The sequence below is a fragment of the Vipera ursinii genome (genome assembly GCF_947247035.1).
Source record: "Vipera ursinii genome assembly, chromosome: 2".
NCBI lineage: Eukaryota > Metazoa > Chordata > Lepidosauria > Squamata > Viperidae > Vipera > Vipera ursinii.
In genome coordinates this window covers 27,196,076-27,213,488 of record NC_139513.1, presented here as the reverse complement: position 1 = coordinate 27,213,488, position 17,413 = coordinate 27,196,076, and the positions used below count along the sequence as shown (strand labels likewise).

Below are 17,413 nucleotides of genomic sequence, written 5' to 3'. Positions count from 1 at the left end.
TGTGTGAGTGTGATGATAGACACACATGTGGGGTCTATAGTTATAGTGAGATATTTTCTCAGAAATAATAGACAAATCTGAAAAGGGGACAAATCTGAAAAGGGTTCATAAGGATAATTGTTCCAATTGTTTATATTTATAGTTTGCTTTGCAATGGAAAATTCAAGAGCAAAACCAGGAAAAACTTTACAGAAATGCATATTCTAATAAATACTGTATATGTACAATCAAACAGTATGTGTAAAGGTATTTTTTAAAAAATCCATTTTCATATTTTTCTCATGAATGTGATACATTGTGCACGAAATAGTACCATTTATATAGGAAGCATGGAGGATCAGAATAAAAGTTAAAACAGGTTTTGAAAAAATAATGAATCCAAAAGATAGTTTTCTTACCATAATGGACTGTCTTTTTTTAATAAAGGACATAGGGTCACTATATCTGTAATGCAAAAGAAATAAAAAAACCTTGGCTGTGAGTTGGAAGAATAGCAAAATAGGGTAGGAAAATCAGAAATGTTTACAAACAAGTTCCCAATCCCAGTTAACTAGAATAAAGTAGTCTAACCCAGTGTTTCTTAAAGTGTGATCTGAAACACCATCTCTGGGTTGCCAGAATTTACCATAGAGAAGATATTTGCAAAAATATAAAACAATGTCACTCTTCTTAATTATTATTTTTTTAAAAGGATTCTTAATGAAAAATATTTTGTGAATATCTAGTGCATTATTATTTATATGTTTCAATAAATAAATAAGCAGCAGCAGATGCATGTTTCAGTTTTTAATTCAGTAAATTTCAATAAATATAACTCATAGAACAAAAACTCTTTGGGGAGTTTTTTTTTAAATTAAAAGTATGAAGTGGTTTGGTCCTAAGAGCAAAAAGTTTGAGAAACACTGGTCTAATCTAATCCTACAGATTTAAAAGAGGTTTTATTTAATAAAAGTTTTATTCCATAAGTTTTATTTATTATGGTGACCTGAAGTCTTTATCAATGACTACATCCACTTTCTATAGATCAAATTACTGTTTTAAAAAAAGAGCAACCAGGACTATCTCTACAATAAAATTTGCTGTTGACTAACAATGTGGAGAGCTAAATCTTAACAGATGATATTTACTGTCTTTTTGTAGTATTAAAATGGAGCAGGATGCATCTATCCTTGAATTGTTACAGCTATTAATGATAGCAAGTTGGATTCTAAATTGGATCTAAATGAGTTTGTCAAAGTGTTCGTCATTTTAGTTATGCCTTGATATTGATGTTTCTTCTTGCTTAAAATTGTAATCTCATTTTGAAAGATGAACACATTCACAGGCATATATAGATTTGGCTACATCTTACATATTACATGTTCATAAATTTAAATATGTGCTTTGGTCTGTCACTAAGATGTGAAGTTCAGTAACATTGTTATGTATAGTAAAATGTTGTTCTGAAATCTCAAGGGTGGAAAAAGTCACAATCTTGCTGAAGGACAAAAATGAAGAATGTTGAACATGTTCAGGAAACCATATTCAGGACAAGATTTCTTTTTAGAAGAATCATGATGAGTGAGCCATGCAAGCCCTTTGAGTTGGACTGGCTCTGTGATTTTTCTCATAGTTTTATATGCAGTGCTTTTTTTGTAAAAGAAAAAGGTGCCAGAACTCACACATGTCATACAACCCGCCTTGCCTACCCTACAAGGTTCCATCCAAAAAAGGTGCCGGAACTCCGTTCTGAGCATTCTATGAGAAAAAAGCCCTGTTTATATGCATTAACTTAACTAAAATAAATTGATTTTACATCTTTATAACTTTAGTTTTAGAAATGTATCTTGTATCCCACAGCTATGCTCATTATGGTGATCCCTGAGGGGAATCAATTCAGAGGGAAATAGTCTTTAATGAAATTTTTATACCTTCAAGAACTTCACAGCCAGTGTCTGACAGTAGCCCTAAGCTCTGAATTTTGGAGGCGAAAGAAAGGAGACTGTGATGATGGCATTAACAATCATAAATGTCAATTCGGCCTTTTTTCTTCTTCAATATTTTTTAACGTTGGTATATAATCCCTTTAAACCAAAGTTTTACAGCATCTCACAGAAACAATTTACAATCTTAAGAAAGTTCAATCTCCACAACATCATCCCAAGTTGGATATTTTCCGTATAATAGCAGAAAATGACAAGACAGACCAATGCCAAATTTAATTGAAACTGTAAAGCACAAACCAGTTTGTAGGCTTCTTGCTGAGATTGTGAAAATAAAAAGAAAAAAATGCATAGAAATAAAAGTTAGGAAAACAAAGCATATATGCAGTGGAGGTTGGTTGGACACATAGCAGATTATGATTCATTAAATAAGTTAGTGCCTAATTTACACATAATGTTATACCACAGTGCCTGAGTTTACATGTACAATTTTGTATATAAAGCCACCGCTACATTATAGCTTTGTGCACTGCATAAATTTAGTCATAAACAATGTACTTATAGACTACAAAATATAATTAAAACCTCTTGTGCAGGTTCAAACACTGAGAATCTAAATCCTATAAAATATACACATTTCTGGCTTTCTTGGTTGCAAATAAATAATTAACTATGTGCAAGCCCAAACCGCTCAAAACAGGTTTTTGTAGCATTGTTATTATTGGCCGGAGGCAAGAAAATACTACTATCCCAAGTGTTTTTGTTACATAGCTTGTATCTGAATGTATTTGGGGATATTTTAGGGTTCATATATTTTAATATACAAACTATAATGGCTAACTTCTTTATTGGAATAAGCCATAATATGACTCATTTGATTTTGGTCTATATGAAATACAGTATGTGAATCTAATCTGTAATTTTTTTTTACTATGTAAACCATTTCTTGAGAGCTAGTTTGGTGTAGTGCTTAAGGCACCAGGAGACTGGGAGTCCATGAGTTCTAGTCCCATCTTAGGTACAAAGGCAAAAAGCCAGCTGAGTGACCTTGGGCCAGTCACTTTCTTTGAGCCCTAGGAAGGAGGTAATGGCAAACCACTTCTGAAACATCTTGCAAAGAAAATTGTAAGGACTTGTCCAGGCAGTCTGTAGCAATGAGATACGATTAAATAGAAGGGGGGAAAATACAATTTCTTTGTTTGAACTGATTTTTTTTTCATTTTTAGGAATATATTTTCTAATATTTCACAGGAGAGGTTGGAATCATTATTACAGTTTTTTCTAATATCAATTGCTAGAAAACTAAATTCTGCAAGTCATTGTTTGTGAACTAGATTTATATAGAATGAACGTTCTGATTTTGTCTTAAATATTTCAATACATAGGTTTTTACAATTAAGACATGGAAATGAACTAGGAGCAGACTGACTAATCGTAAATCTGAAGCAAAATCAGGAAAGGTAACATTAGGTCCCACATTAATTAATATCTCCCCTTCTGAACTATACTTCCAGTTTCTTTTTAACTCTACCATATATGGGGGATCCATACGGAACAGCCCTCATATCATATTTTTCACATGTGAGTAATATATTAACTTCTATTTAGATTACTTAAAATGGAACACTGTGTAAAGCTTTTTGTATGGAGAAGGTAGTACATTGAAATGGTACAGTCAGTTTTCTTTTGTGCCTAATTAGTATAAGCAATGTTTTTTTGTGTAATACGTAAATATTGTTAAAGTACTAAAGAACAAAGGGAATGCATGCTGTTCAGGTTATGCTATATATAGCATTCATGAAATTATACGCAAAAAGTGTAGTGTTGAGCAATGTTAGTTACAAAAAAGATGATATATAAAATTTATAATTATGAAGATAAAAAAGAACTATTACTCTTTCTACCTGCTTTTTCGGTTCTTTAGCAAGATATTGAAACAATAGTTAATAAGTCATTACATCTGTATAACCAAGGCTGAAATCTTCTCTTGTGAATAGTCTGCTCATGGATTATTTACCTATCTGTTATGATGGGAAAAATTCATAATCCATAATTACTCCATAAGTAAAAGCCCCGTAGTATTTATAAATGCTAGCATTTCTGATAGGAGATAAATACAAAATATCATAGCATCATAAGATAAAGAAAATAGCCAATAAGTTATAAACTACCCATGGTAAGTGATTGTAATCAAACATGCTAAGATTGCAATTCTAAATATATCAAGCCATTTCTAACATAATTATGGAAACTATTACATATGTTTGAATGAAGCTGTAAAGCAGCACACATTTATAAAATGTAGGCAATACATATCATAACTTTAAATTGACTTAGAAAATTATCTTTTCTTTGCTAAGTGAAAAGAAATTATACAAGGAGAACTAAGGACTCCCTACCTATAGTATGTATCTGAATGGCTGGATATTGTTTGGGAGAAGTCCACAGGGGAATTTCAGTGAGAATGAATGACTTTAACCTTCTCTGATACATTACGGGAAAAGATTGTTTCCTTTGTTTTATGACTTTATATAGAAAACGGGTTTGTAATATCTCCTTTAATGAATGTTACAACATTGTGCATCAATACAGGAACTATTTTCCTTTTTTTAATCCTTTAAACTCTTGAATGAAATGAGATTTTTTTTCTCTTGATTTTGTTCTCTATGGAATGAATTGAGGTTATTAAATAGCAAGTATAAAGATCTTCAATAGAAAGTCTTCAGGATCAAAATCCGGCTCAATGCTTCTGCTACTTTTGAAGTATCAGGGGCTGTCTGCTGCCTAAATTAAACGTCTTTGTTCTGCCATTGTTAAAAGATCTGCTGCAAAGCACTTTATACAGCGTTATGTAAAAAGTATGAGGGCTAGGATTCATGTCATGACTCATTAGGAAAACAGTAAAGCAATCCTATCCCAAATTTATTTCCCCAAACAGAAAATCCCTACTCTTTAATGAAGATTTAGCAATGGGTTTGTTAACACACAGATCTTGTTTTCAACCAATCCCCAAAATGTATGACGGTTCAAAAACACTGGCTTAGAATTTAGAATAACAGAGCTGGAAGGGATCTTGGAGGTCTTCTAGACCAACCCCCAGCTCAAGCAGGAGACCCTATACCATTCTGGGCAAATAGCTATCCAATCTCATCCTGAAAACCTCCAGCGATGGAGCACCCACAACTCCTAGAGCAGACATTTATTTTTTATTTTATTTATTTTATTTTAATCCCATTTATATCCCGCCCTTCTCCGAAGACTCAGGGCGGCTTACAATTTAAGCACAAACCAATGTGCTTAGCAATAGCCTTCATTCTATGTATATGCCTGCTTATTAGGGCTTTCGGGGGGGGCCCAAGCGGCATTATTACAAAGTCAGCTTTTTGCCCCCAACAATCTGGGTCCTCATTTTACCTACCTCGGAAGGATGGAAGGCTGAGTCAACCTTGAGCCTGGTGGGATGCAGCTGGTGTTACTTAAGGAGGCATTAGCCCACTGCTCCACCAAGGCTCTATACTTCTGTTCTCCATTGAGCTTGGTGTACTACCTAGAGGCAAGCTGTTCCACTGGGTAAAATTGTTGATAGAACTGTTTAATTCACTGGTAGTGCCCACTCTCTTGAGTCTTATACCAAATAGTCTTAAGTATCACAATGCCAGCGTAGATAAAACCTAAGACAGGGACTACACCCAGCATAACTCTCCCAAGATAAGAGATGAATCTTGCAGGATGCTCTAATTAAGGAAAATACAATGATTTAGTTATATAAGTAGCTGAGTTTTCACTTGTATTTGACACATTTTGAGTGCAACAAAGGCAAGAGTCTCTTCTTGTCTCCTAATAGACTTTGTCCTTTGGATGAGTCCTACCCGATACAATTCAACTGAATCCAATCCAATCAATTTCAATTCAATTCAATTCAATTCAATGTTATGGTCGCTCAGTCCATTAGACCAGAGTTCCCCAACCTTTTTGGCTTTCCAGACTGGCGGGGTGAGGGGTGAGAGAGGGGATGATTCCACGCAAGCAGCTGGCAAGTGCACATGTGTGCAGCTCCATTTGCACATGCACCCACCGCTCACACAAATGGAGCATATATGCACATACTCGCCCACTGTTTCCACGGCCCGGTTGCAAATACCTACGGCCCACTAGTGGGCTGCAGCCCAGAGGCTCAGGACCCTTGCATAAGATGAGATGAGATGAGATAAGATAACCTTTATTGCCATTTTTTTTTACTACGAACACACTGGCCCACATTAAAAATGAAATTCTGTTACTTGCTCTCAACAGAAAGTATATATCTAACCATACATATACATAACACACATATATACACATGCTAAATAATAATAATAATAATAATAATAATAATAATAATAATAATAATAACAACAACAACAACAACAACAACAACAACAATAACAATAATAAGCTGGAAGGGACTTTGGAGGTCATCTAGTCCAACCTCCTGCTCAGGCAGGAAACTTTATACCATTTCAGACAAATGACTGTCCAGTCTCTTCTTAAAAACTTCCAGTGTTGGAGCATTCATTTATATTTTATTTGTCCCATGCTGATGGACATTTGCACAAAGTGCCTTCTTGGTGTAGTGTTGTCACTTAGGAGGCCATTATTCTGCCTACGTTCAGACAGAGTGTTTTTTTCCCCCTACACTGTGTTTTTATTGTTTGTAAGAGTTGGTCTGAGCTAGTAGATTTTCTTAAATTTTCTAAATAAATAAAATAGTGGATTTAAAAAAAAATTGTAACCCTCCCCCTCCAGTTCCCTCTGTGTGAGTTCCGCCACTGTAACGATTTGTTTAGTAAATAACAAATCAACTTTTCCCTTTTCCCTCACGCTTTTTTCCTCTTCCCTTTCTCCCTCCTTAACTTTCCTACTGTTTTCCTTTTTCTTCGCCCGACTGTTATTTTACATTTTGATCAACTGATAAAAACAGTTGAAAAAAATCAACAGTAAATAACAAATCAATAAAACACGAGGAAAGGAAAGAGACAGGAGAAATGGGAGGAGGAGATGCCTGCTCGTCCCTGAACACCTGTGAGTAAGATAGCAATAAATAAAAAGGCTGCCATTTCCCGGGTGGAAGAAAGTGTTGATTTCTATTTCACCCACGAGAATTGATTTCTCCCGAGAAAGTCTCCCGGTGAAAAAGGGGAGTTTTGTTTTATTTTTATTTTTTATTTTTTTTTAAAAAAGAGACTCCCGAAAAAGATAGATTTGGCGCGTGGGATTCCTGCAAAAGCGTCATACTAAAGTTCGCGGCGCGCGCGGCTTCCGTGGCTGATCTTGCGAAGGGAACACGGCGGCGGGGGAAGGGGGGGGAAACACGTGATTGCCTTCAGACGGCCTTCGTACCCGTTATTGCCTGTGCGATGTCGCGTCAACTTCTCATTTGCCCGAGAAACAGAGCTGAGTTACCCCGCTCCTAGAACCGTAAGAGTAGTGGATGTATTGTGGTAAGGAAGATGAGAAGCCATTGCCTCAGTGGTCGAAAGACTTAATTTCTCATGTGTTCCTCGCTTGTCTCCCATTTCTTCCAGGTCCTGTAAAAGAGAAAAATACGTACGAGACTGCCCACGTTTATGAAACAAGAGTGTGCCGTAAGCTGTTTGCTTGCAACGGTATTATTATTATTATTATTATTATTATTATTATTATTATTATTATTATTATTATTATTATTATCATCATCATTATCATCATCATCATCATCATCATTATTATTATTATTATTATTATTAATAATAATAATAATAATAGGGGTATCGTTTTGAAAACTTGTTTTAGTTATTGCTTCTGTGCTTCGTTTCATTCAGAGTTAAGATACGATTCCCACATTTTCTGTTAAGACTTCTGTGCTTTTGACAGATGGCGTTGGTAAGATACAAGTTGGCAGGCCACTATTAGAGAGTAAAGTCGTGGGCATTATACAGATTTTGATTTAAAAGTCCAAAAAGGTATTCAAGGTTTGGGATTTATTCTAACCATTTATTTATTTATTTATTCTAACCATTCCGAATTAATATCTGGGCGTGACAGAAGCATAGCCTGAAATTTTTCTGCTTTATGAATTTTTTTTTTAAGTTTCAGAAATAACCCAGTTACTGGATTTCTGATTGACATTTCTACACATTTAATATGTTCTATAAAGCTTCAAAAAGTTTTCTTAATCCATCCTTTTATTATCAATCTTAAAATAATGAAAAAGTGTCTGTGACACCATATAGTTCATCTTGGAATTGAGAGCATCTGGAAAGCTGTCCTAGTCTCTTTCTGCAGTCTTATTTTGTTATTTGTTCTAGGAACAAGCAGAGTTCAGTGCTTAAGTTTAAAGGATTTCTCTTCCTCTCTTTTATTTTTTGCTACGCTGCTAAGATCCAGTAATTAAAACCAAATGCAAGTGAAAATATGAATTAGTGTATGAATTAAGAATATGAATTAAAAATAAGAGTAGGAATTGAAGAATTATGAGTCTAGCCCAGGGGTCGGCAACCTCGGCTCTTTTATGACTCGTGGACTTCAACTCCCAGAATTCCTGAGCCAGCATAGCTGGCTCAGGAATTCTGGGAGTTGAAGTCCACGAGTCATAAAAGAGCCGAGGTTGCCGACTCCTGGTCTAGCCTAAGAATTTTTTGGATGTATATTTACACTATTATACATGGAAGATGCAGTCATTGCATGGAAGGATTTCCTCTCCAAGAATGATAGAGCTTCTTAATGTCATAACTATAATTTGTTAGACATCCAGTATGAGAAATCTTGATACCGTAGCTTTCCATGTAGCATCCTTTTTTTTTCTTTAGTGCATTTTTTTGGCTACTTTTCACACTTCCAGCTGAACTTGTTAATGGAATGACAGGAAGCTAAGTGCATCGGTTCTTGTGCTGATTTTCAGTGCTGAGTGCCATTACGACAATCCTTTTTTGCATTATTTTTACTTCTAAAGGGCAATATGGAAGACTCTCACTGTAACAGATACTCTAAAAGAGCTGGATTTAACAAGAAAGTGTGGATATTGTTCTAAGAATTCAAGATCAAAGAAACCAGCATTTAGGAATGCTGTTACCGAGTGCATGCTATTGCAATTTCTATCAGGGTTTTTTTTTTTTCTGAACTTCTGTGGATCAGAAATCTGATCCTGCATGTAATCTCCTTTGGGCAAGTGATCATCCCTCAGGATCATTTCCCTTGGATCATTTTGATGTTAAATATAATTCACTTTCTACTGATGCTCAGATACAAATGTAAATAATAACTTGTATGACAATGCCAGGCAACATCTTATGTAAAGTAGCTAGCAGCTATCACTGTTAAGGAGAATTTAATGAGTTTCAATCTCCAGGGCCAGATTAACTACATTCTGCGATACAGTAGAAATTTAATAATAGTCTCGCTAAAACTTTTATTTTTTTTCCTTTCAAGAAATCTTTAAGAAGTGGAGGAAGTCACATATTCTCTCTCTATTTAAAAAAGGGACGAAGGGACAATCTGGGGATTCGCAGACTAATCAATCTCTGACTTTTCTGAGGCATAAAAGCCATCAAGGTGACTCTCAGCCTAACTCACCTGATAGGGTTGTTGTGGGGAAAATAAGAGGAAGAAAGAGTTAATTATGTTCACCACCTTGAGTTATTTATAAAAATAATAAAGGGAGGATATAAATACTTTTCTGCTACTAGTTGATACAGTTAGACTACTTTTTATAGAGTCTTTCTCTATGGATGCTGATAAAATGTTTGTGAACTCCATTGAATATGTCAACATTCTCTCCCTTATTTATATTTTAGAAATATAAATATCCCAGGAAGAGAGTTTATTATTCTTCAGTTCATAAAACGTATCCAATAATAGATATGAGTAGGATTTTTAATTCATTGTTAACTAACTTTATAGATGTAAAATTAGAAGCTCTTATTGGATTACAGTTATGATCCAATAACTGTAAGACTAAATACAGAAACTTCCAAACTGAAAAAAGGAGATTAATGAACTTTTATTATCACAAGAGGATATCAGATTGAAGTATCATCAGGAACTAAGAGCTTCCTCCAAATCAGTTTAAATCTTTAATGTTTATTTACCAGCTGGATGGAATGAGAACAAATAAGAAACAATATAGAATATACATTGCTGAACGAACAAATAATTAGAACCAATTTTGGATTAAGTACAAAGGATAAAAGCAACCAACAAAATTGATTGCTTGTTAATGCAAGTATACAAGACTTACAAGAAGCTGAATTTATTAAACTGAAATGTTTTGAGAAATGCAACCTCAAATAAATTGTTGGGCTAGTAAATGCATAAGGAAAAAACAAATTAACTATTATTTCTATTTGGGACAGTAGTTTCAGTTTCAATTTTATTAAATTTTTATACCGCCCTTCTCCCTAGGGACTCAGGGCGGTGAACAGGGCAAATGATAAAAGTACAAAACTACAAAAGTTAAAATAGAATTAAATTAATGCCCAAGATAAAACAGTAAAATATACAAATATTTAAAAACCCAAATTAACTCCCCATCAGGCCAGGCCAGCTTGTTCAAACAGGTGGGTCTTTAACCCGCGCCGGAAGGAGCGGAGATCCGGTGCCATCCGGAGCTCCACCGGCAGTTGATTCCATAAGGCCGGGGCGCCCACAGAGAAGGCCCTCCCCCTGGGGGCCACCAGCCGGCATTCTCTGACTGGAGGCACCCTGAGGAGGCCCTCTCTGTGGGAACGCACAGGGCGGAGGGGGGTTGACGCCGGCAGCAGGTGGTCCCCGAGGTATTCCGGACCCATGCCATGTAGGGACTTAAAAACCATCACTAAGACCTTGAACCTCACCCGGAAGACAACTGGTAACCAATGTAGCTCGCGGAGTAAAGGTGTAACATGGGAGTACCGGGAAACTCCCAAGACAACTCTCGCGGCCGCATTCTGTACCAGTTGGAGCTTCCGAGTGGTCTTCAAGGGAAGCCCCATGTAGAGAGCATTACAGTAGTCAAGGCGAGAGGTCACGAGCGCATGAGTGACCGTACACAGGGCATCCCGGTCCAGATAGGGCCGCAACTGGCGCACCAGGCGAACCTGGGCGAAAGCCCCCCTAGTCACAGCTGCTACATGATCTTCCAAGGTAAGTCGTGAATCTAGGAGGACTCCCAAGTTGCGAGCCCTATCCACGGGGGGTAACAGCTCACCCCCCATAGAAAGGGATGGAACAATTTGAATGTCCCGGGATGCCGGAATGTACAGCCACTCAGTCTTGTCCGGGTTGAGTTGAAGTCTGTTCCTCCCCATCCAGACCCGAACCGCCTCCAGGCAACGGGACATCACAGCGAGGGCATCACTGGGGTGGTTTGGGGTAGAAATAAAAAGTTGGGTATCATCAGCATATTGATGATACCCAACTCCAAAACCACGAATGATCTCACCCAGCGGCTTCATGTAGATGTTGAACAGGAGAGGCGAGAGAACCGACCCCTGAGGAACTCCACAAACGAGAGACCTAGGGGCCGATCTCTGCCCCCCTGCCAACACCGACTGCGAACGTCCCAGGAGATAGGAGGAGAACCACCGAAGATCTGTGCCTCCCAATCCCCTGAGACGCCGCAGCAGGATACCATGGTCGATGGTATCGAAAGCCGCTGAGAGGTCTAATAGGACTAGGACAGAGGAACATCCCCTATCCCGAGCCCTCCAGAGATCATTCACCAGAGCGACCAATGCCGTCTCCGTGCTGTACCCGGGCCTGAAACCCGATTGGTACGGGTCCAGATAATCCGCTTCATCCAGGACCAGAGGGAGCTGATGCGCCACCACACTCTCAACAACCTTCGCAAGAAAGCGAAGGTTGGAGACTGGACGAAAGTTGTTCAACACAGCTGGGTCCAAGGCAGGCTTCTTGAGGAGGGGTCTCACCACCGCCTCCTTCAAGACGGTGGGGAAATTACCCTCACTCAAAGAAGCAGATATCACCGCCTGGAACCAGCCTCGTGTCCTCTCCCTAGCTGCATAAACCAGCCAGGAAGGGCACGGGTCCAATAAACATGTGGTGGAGCTCAGCCTCCCCATAATCCTGTCCACTTCATCAGGGGTCACAGAATCAAACTCCTCCCAGATAACATTGACAAGACCGCCCGTGTCCTGATCGTCAGACTCTGCCCAGCTGGAGTCCAAACCGGTCCGAATCCGAGCGATTTTGTCCGACAGATGCTGACCAAACTCCTCGGCACGACCCTGTAAGGGATCCCCCCTCACCTCCTGATTAAGAAGTGAGCGAGTCACCCTAAACAGGGCGGCCGGGCGATTATCTGCGGACGCGATGAGGGTGGAGAAGTAATTACACCTCGCCACCCTCATCGCAGCGAGATAAGACCTAATATAGGTTCTTAACCGCAATCGGTCGGATTCGGATCGGCTGGACCTCCAGCAGCTCTCTAGGCCCCGTTTCCGACGCTTCATCTCCCGGAGCTCCGCGGAGAACCATGGAGCTCGTTGGGATCTGCGCCGGGTCAGGGGCCGCAAGGGTACAACTCGGTCCAGTGCCTCAGTGGCTGCCCTTTCCCAGGCTTCCACTAAGGCATCCGCCGAGTTGTGAGCGACGGAAGCAGGTGGGGATCCCAGCGCTGCCTGGAACCCATCAGGGTCCATTAAGCGCCTGGGGCGGTACCATCTAATTGGTTCCGTATCCCCACGGCGGGGGGTGGTAAAACGGAAGACCAGCCGCAGGAGGTGATGATCCGTCCATGACAGGGGCATGATAAATGGAGAGCCCCCACCAAGATCATCCAGCCATCGTCCAGATAAAAAAACTAGGTCCAGGGTGTGGCCTCCCTCATGAGTTGGTTCAGAAATTACCTGCGTCAGGTCCATGGCCGTCATGGAAGCCATGAACTCCCGAGCCAACTCAGATGACCCTCCCAGGGATGGTAGATTGAAGTCACCCAAAACTAAAAGTTTGGGGAACTCAATCACCAAACCGGAGAGGACATCGAGTAGCTCAGGCAGGGCTGCCGCTGTGTGACTAGGCGAAACGTACACCAGCAGCAAGCCCAACTGCGCCCCCGAACCAAACCTCAAAAAGAGAGACTCACACCCGACTATCTGAGGGACGGTGGTCTCCCGCGGACATAAGGTCTCCCTGATAACTACCGCCAAATATGTCTCTACAATCAAAGAGATGATGAAGCAATTTACTTATTATTCTTCCAGATTTTATAATAAACCAACATTTGATCTAGAAATATTGAAGAATATTAAGCCAAACCTTACAAAATATACAAGTCAACAAAAATAAACATTCATTCATTCATTCATTCAATCAATCAATTTTCTTAATGTATAAGTGAAGTGAAAATTAAAGCAGTAAATATCTAAAGAAATAGAAATTAATGGAGAGCTATAGGATGATACTTAGGTTGGTAATAATACTTGTAAAAATCCTGGAATAATAATCAGTTTTCAACTGGACTCATTAGGCTAAGATCCTCCTTTTAAATATATGCTTTTGTGATGTACATAAAAAAATGAATATAGCATTTATAACAGGCCTCACATATTTCTCTATATTTCTTGTAACAGAAAAGCCTAAAAGATGAATCTGAATCTTTGGAATACCAAAGATATATTTATGACTCCAACAAAAATGGGGTAAGAAGTTTATTGCTGCCATTGCTATTGATTTGTATTACTTTGTAACAATCAACAAACATTGTGATTTTCAAGCCATGTTTTTTTAAGTTGAAAGCAAGATGTGGCCAGTAATACTCACAATTTGTTCAGTGTGGACCTTATGTCAAATTCGTGTTAAAAGTAATCATAAATGGAGGAGATCAGGACTGGATTAGAATAGTGTACAGTAGAAATGCCACCTTTGGTTACGTTTCCACCAATTTTTCTTCTAATTTCTTTATAACTGTAGCCTTGTTCACTTAATAATACTATTTTATATCGCTTTCTGGGCAACCAGTCAACTCTTTGCACCATTACTTTAATTTTATTACATTTTACAAGCTCACTAAATGAAAGGAAAAAAAAACCCAACCAACTTGATAGCGATCACATAACACACTGATAAATGTCCTCCTCTCAGCTTCAATACATGACATCAATAAATTAATCCTCCTGTGATCTGATTGGCTCATTGCCAAAACAAGATGACACCTGATTGGCTCTCTAAATGCTCATGCTCATTGGCTACAATCAGATGAAGGAAAACTACCTGATATCAACCTAAGCAAGTTGTGCTTCCTTTTTCTGGTTATTTGGCTATACCTTTTCATGGAATACAGTAGAGATAATTAAACAAACTATGTTGCATTACATTCTTGATTAAATTATCTTTTCATTGATATATAATTTTATGGTACTACTCCAAAAAAAGTGGTGTTATTAGCCATCAAACCTCAAAAATACACTTTTCCCAAAAGGTTTCCACAGTTTTGGCCACTACTGTAGGTATAGCTCATTTCTACAAATTAAACTGTGATTTGACTGTGATGTCCTGATTGAATCTTTGAGACAACACATGCAATACATTGTAGTTTAAGATTTGGACAAATTGTTGTTGTCTTAAGTAGTTCACTCACTTGACCAATACAGGAGCAAAGGTTCACTGGAACAAACAGAATTGGTTTGACGGATCGGCCTAAAGTCCATCTAATCTAGCTTCATGTTTCTGATAAAAGATAGTTGGATGCCTACTCATAAGCAGAGAACTGAAGTAATAGCTATTTTTGTCCCCCATAGCTCATATTGATAGTAATCTGGTACAGTACTCTTTATTTGGAAGTTCTGTTTAGGTGCTTGCAATGACTTATATTTCTAAAGGAATTTCAAATCAGGAAAGTTACTGCTTGTTGTTAGCTGCAAAGTCGTGTCCGACCCATCGCGACAATGTTTCTCCAGGCCTTCCTGTCCTCTACCATCTTCTGGAGTCCATTTAAGCTCACGCCTACTGCTTCAGTGACTCCATCCAGCCACCTCATTCTCTGTCGTCCCCTTCTTCTATTGCTTTCAATCTTTCCCAGCATTAGGCTCTTCTCCAGTGAGTCCTTCTCATTAGGTGGCCAAAGTATTTGAGTTTCAACTTCAGGATCTGGCCTTCTAAAGAGCAGTCAGGGTTGATCTCCTCTAGGACTGACTGGTTTCATCGCCTTGCAGTCCAAGGGACTCGCAGGAGTCTTCGCCAGCACCATAGCTCAAAGGCCTCAATTCTTTGGCGCTCAGCCTTTCTTATGGTCCAACTTTCACTGCCATACATTGCAACTGGGAAGACCATAGCCTTGACTGTACGCACTTTTGTTGACAGGGTGATGTCTCTGCTTTTTAGTGTGCTGTCTAGATTTGTCATGGCTTTCCTCCCAAGGAGCAAGCGTCTTTTAATTTCTTGGCTACAGTCCCCATCTGCAGTGATCTTGGAGCCCAGGAAAATAAGTTACTACTTGGTCATCCATGAAAATACAGTAGTGGCCAAAATTGTAGAAACCTTTTGGTTGGGGTTTTGTTGTGTTCTTTCATTTAATGAGCTTGTAAAATGTAATAAAATTAAAGTAATGGTACAAAGAGTTGACTGGTTGCCCAGAAAGCGATGTAAAATAGTATTATTAAGTGAACAAGGCTATAGTTATAAAGAAATTTGAAGAAAAATTGGTGGAAACTTAACCAAAGGTGGCATTTCTACTGTATACTTTTCCCAAAAGGTTTCCACAATTTTGGCCACTATTGTACATCAGCAAAGTTGCTTAAGTGCTATTTATTTTATAAATATGTTGTATATATTAAATGTTCTTAAATGCATATTTAATTGCTTTGTTATTTTTGTTTTATTCCGTTAACTGCCTTGGGCATTACTTTTGGCTGGAAAGGCACAGCGTAGAATTAAATAGATGCATAAGCTTTTCTCTGATATTGCACTCATGAGAATAGTGGTTTGTTCATGTCACAACTGTTTTCATGAGATCTGAATAATTCCCAATGATCAAAACAACATACTATCCTGCCTTTTAGAATAGGAAATCATAGTTGCCTCAGTGAATTTACATCAAAAGCATTTGTTTAGTTTATTTACAAATTTAAAAACAAAGGATGCTACTGATGAGGATGCATTTTGAAGCCAATACTTATAAATTAATGAAATCTATAATATGAACTTACAGAGTTGATGCTACTAATATTTCTTGTGAAGTACAAATATACCTACTAAATTTGAGAGAAAGTATAGTTTGCTATTTTTCCCCCTGCAAGTATCAGCCTTTTTCAGATTGGAACATCGGCCTGATGTTTACTGGAGGAGAAATATTAAAATATGCATAAGTTATTGTTTAACTGTCAGATTAAATTTCTGGAGGCTTTATAAGCATTTTATTGCTGTGATTTCTCTTGTGCTTTTTTATAGTACAGAATTTATTATGTGAAAAAGCCTCTTCAGTGTTGATGAAGACCGCACTGAAATGAATCATAATGCTCAAAATATAATTTATTCATTATACAACAGTATAGGATATTTTACATGCTTATGAGCTTGGGTATGAGTTTCTGATTAGACTTCATTTCTTTATCAAATCAAATTGCAATAGATCTTCCCAGAACAAACGTATTTTTCCCTGTAGATTAACCAGAACAAAAAATGGCAAAGGTTTTTTTTAAAAAAAATATGACAGACAAGGAGAGAAAGAAAATAGAACATTCTATAATCAAGTTAATCAGTATGCTAATTGCAGTGCAGTTAAGTGAGGAATGGCGCCAGCCGATATATCATACTAGTAAAACTGTTGTGAAAATTTACCAATGTAGGTACCAAATTCCCTGCCTTCTTGCTTTGCTATGAGGGTAAAAGAAGAAAATTAATGCAAGAAAATAATTATAAACAATGCAAAAAAGGCAAATTAATAGAATTTGTAAAGCAGATGGTATTAACATGGAAATAGTGCAATTAATATTTCTGACATGAGTTCCCATTTAAATAATCACATGCTGCTTGATTGTATTATGATTTAGGATTAGGGATTTGCATTTTTTTATAAAGCTCTGGAGTTACAGTAAGCTTATTAGATTCTTATCCAATTTGCATCCAGTATTACAGTTTTTTTCAGTGTGCACATAAGGTGCACACTAACCCAACAAAATTCATAAAGAAAATCTCAAAGGGAGGAAGGAATTATCCTTTTTGAAGATAGCACTGAAGTTCTTTCTTTAGGACTATGAGATACATTTGATTTTCCAACTAATGATACAGAGATTTATAAACCCTGGAGAAATAAAAGCTCTAGAATGCTGGATGGCTCCTCTTTTTGGTGTTGATCATCTTGTGCCAGCTTAATTTTGAAGTATTTATGTAGCTTTCATATTTTCAAGGAAGTTACACTGAACTGTGGCAGCCGACTTAAAATATCTGAATTGTTTGTGCTTGTTGAACCAGGGAGCAGTTTTGACACAGTGTATATTCAGTTTGGATATACAGTTCAGATTTTGTCGCAGTGTGTGCTA

At 37.9% G+C, this 17,413-nt stretch overlaps 1 long non-coding RNA gene across 1 annotated transcript in view; it reads right to left on the bottom strand.

Annotated features, from left to right (window-relative positions):
* The window catches only part of LOC310636368, a 246,317-nt gene that overhangs the window by 191,167 nt on the left and 37,737 nt on the right, over positions 1-17,413 (bottom strand). The gene's annotated exons all lie outside the window — the stretch shown is intronic.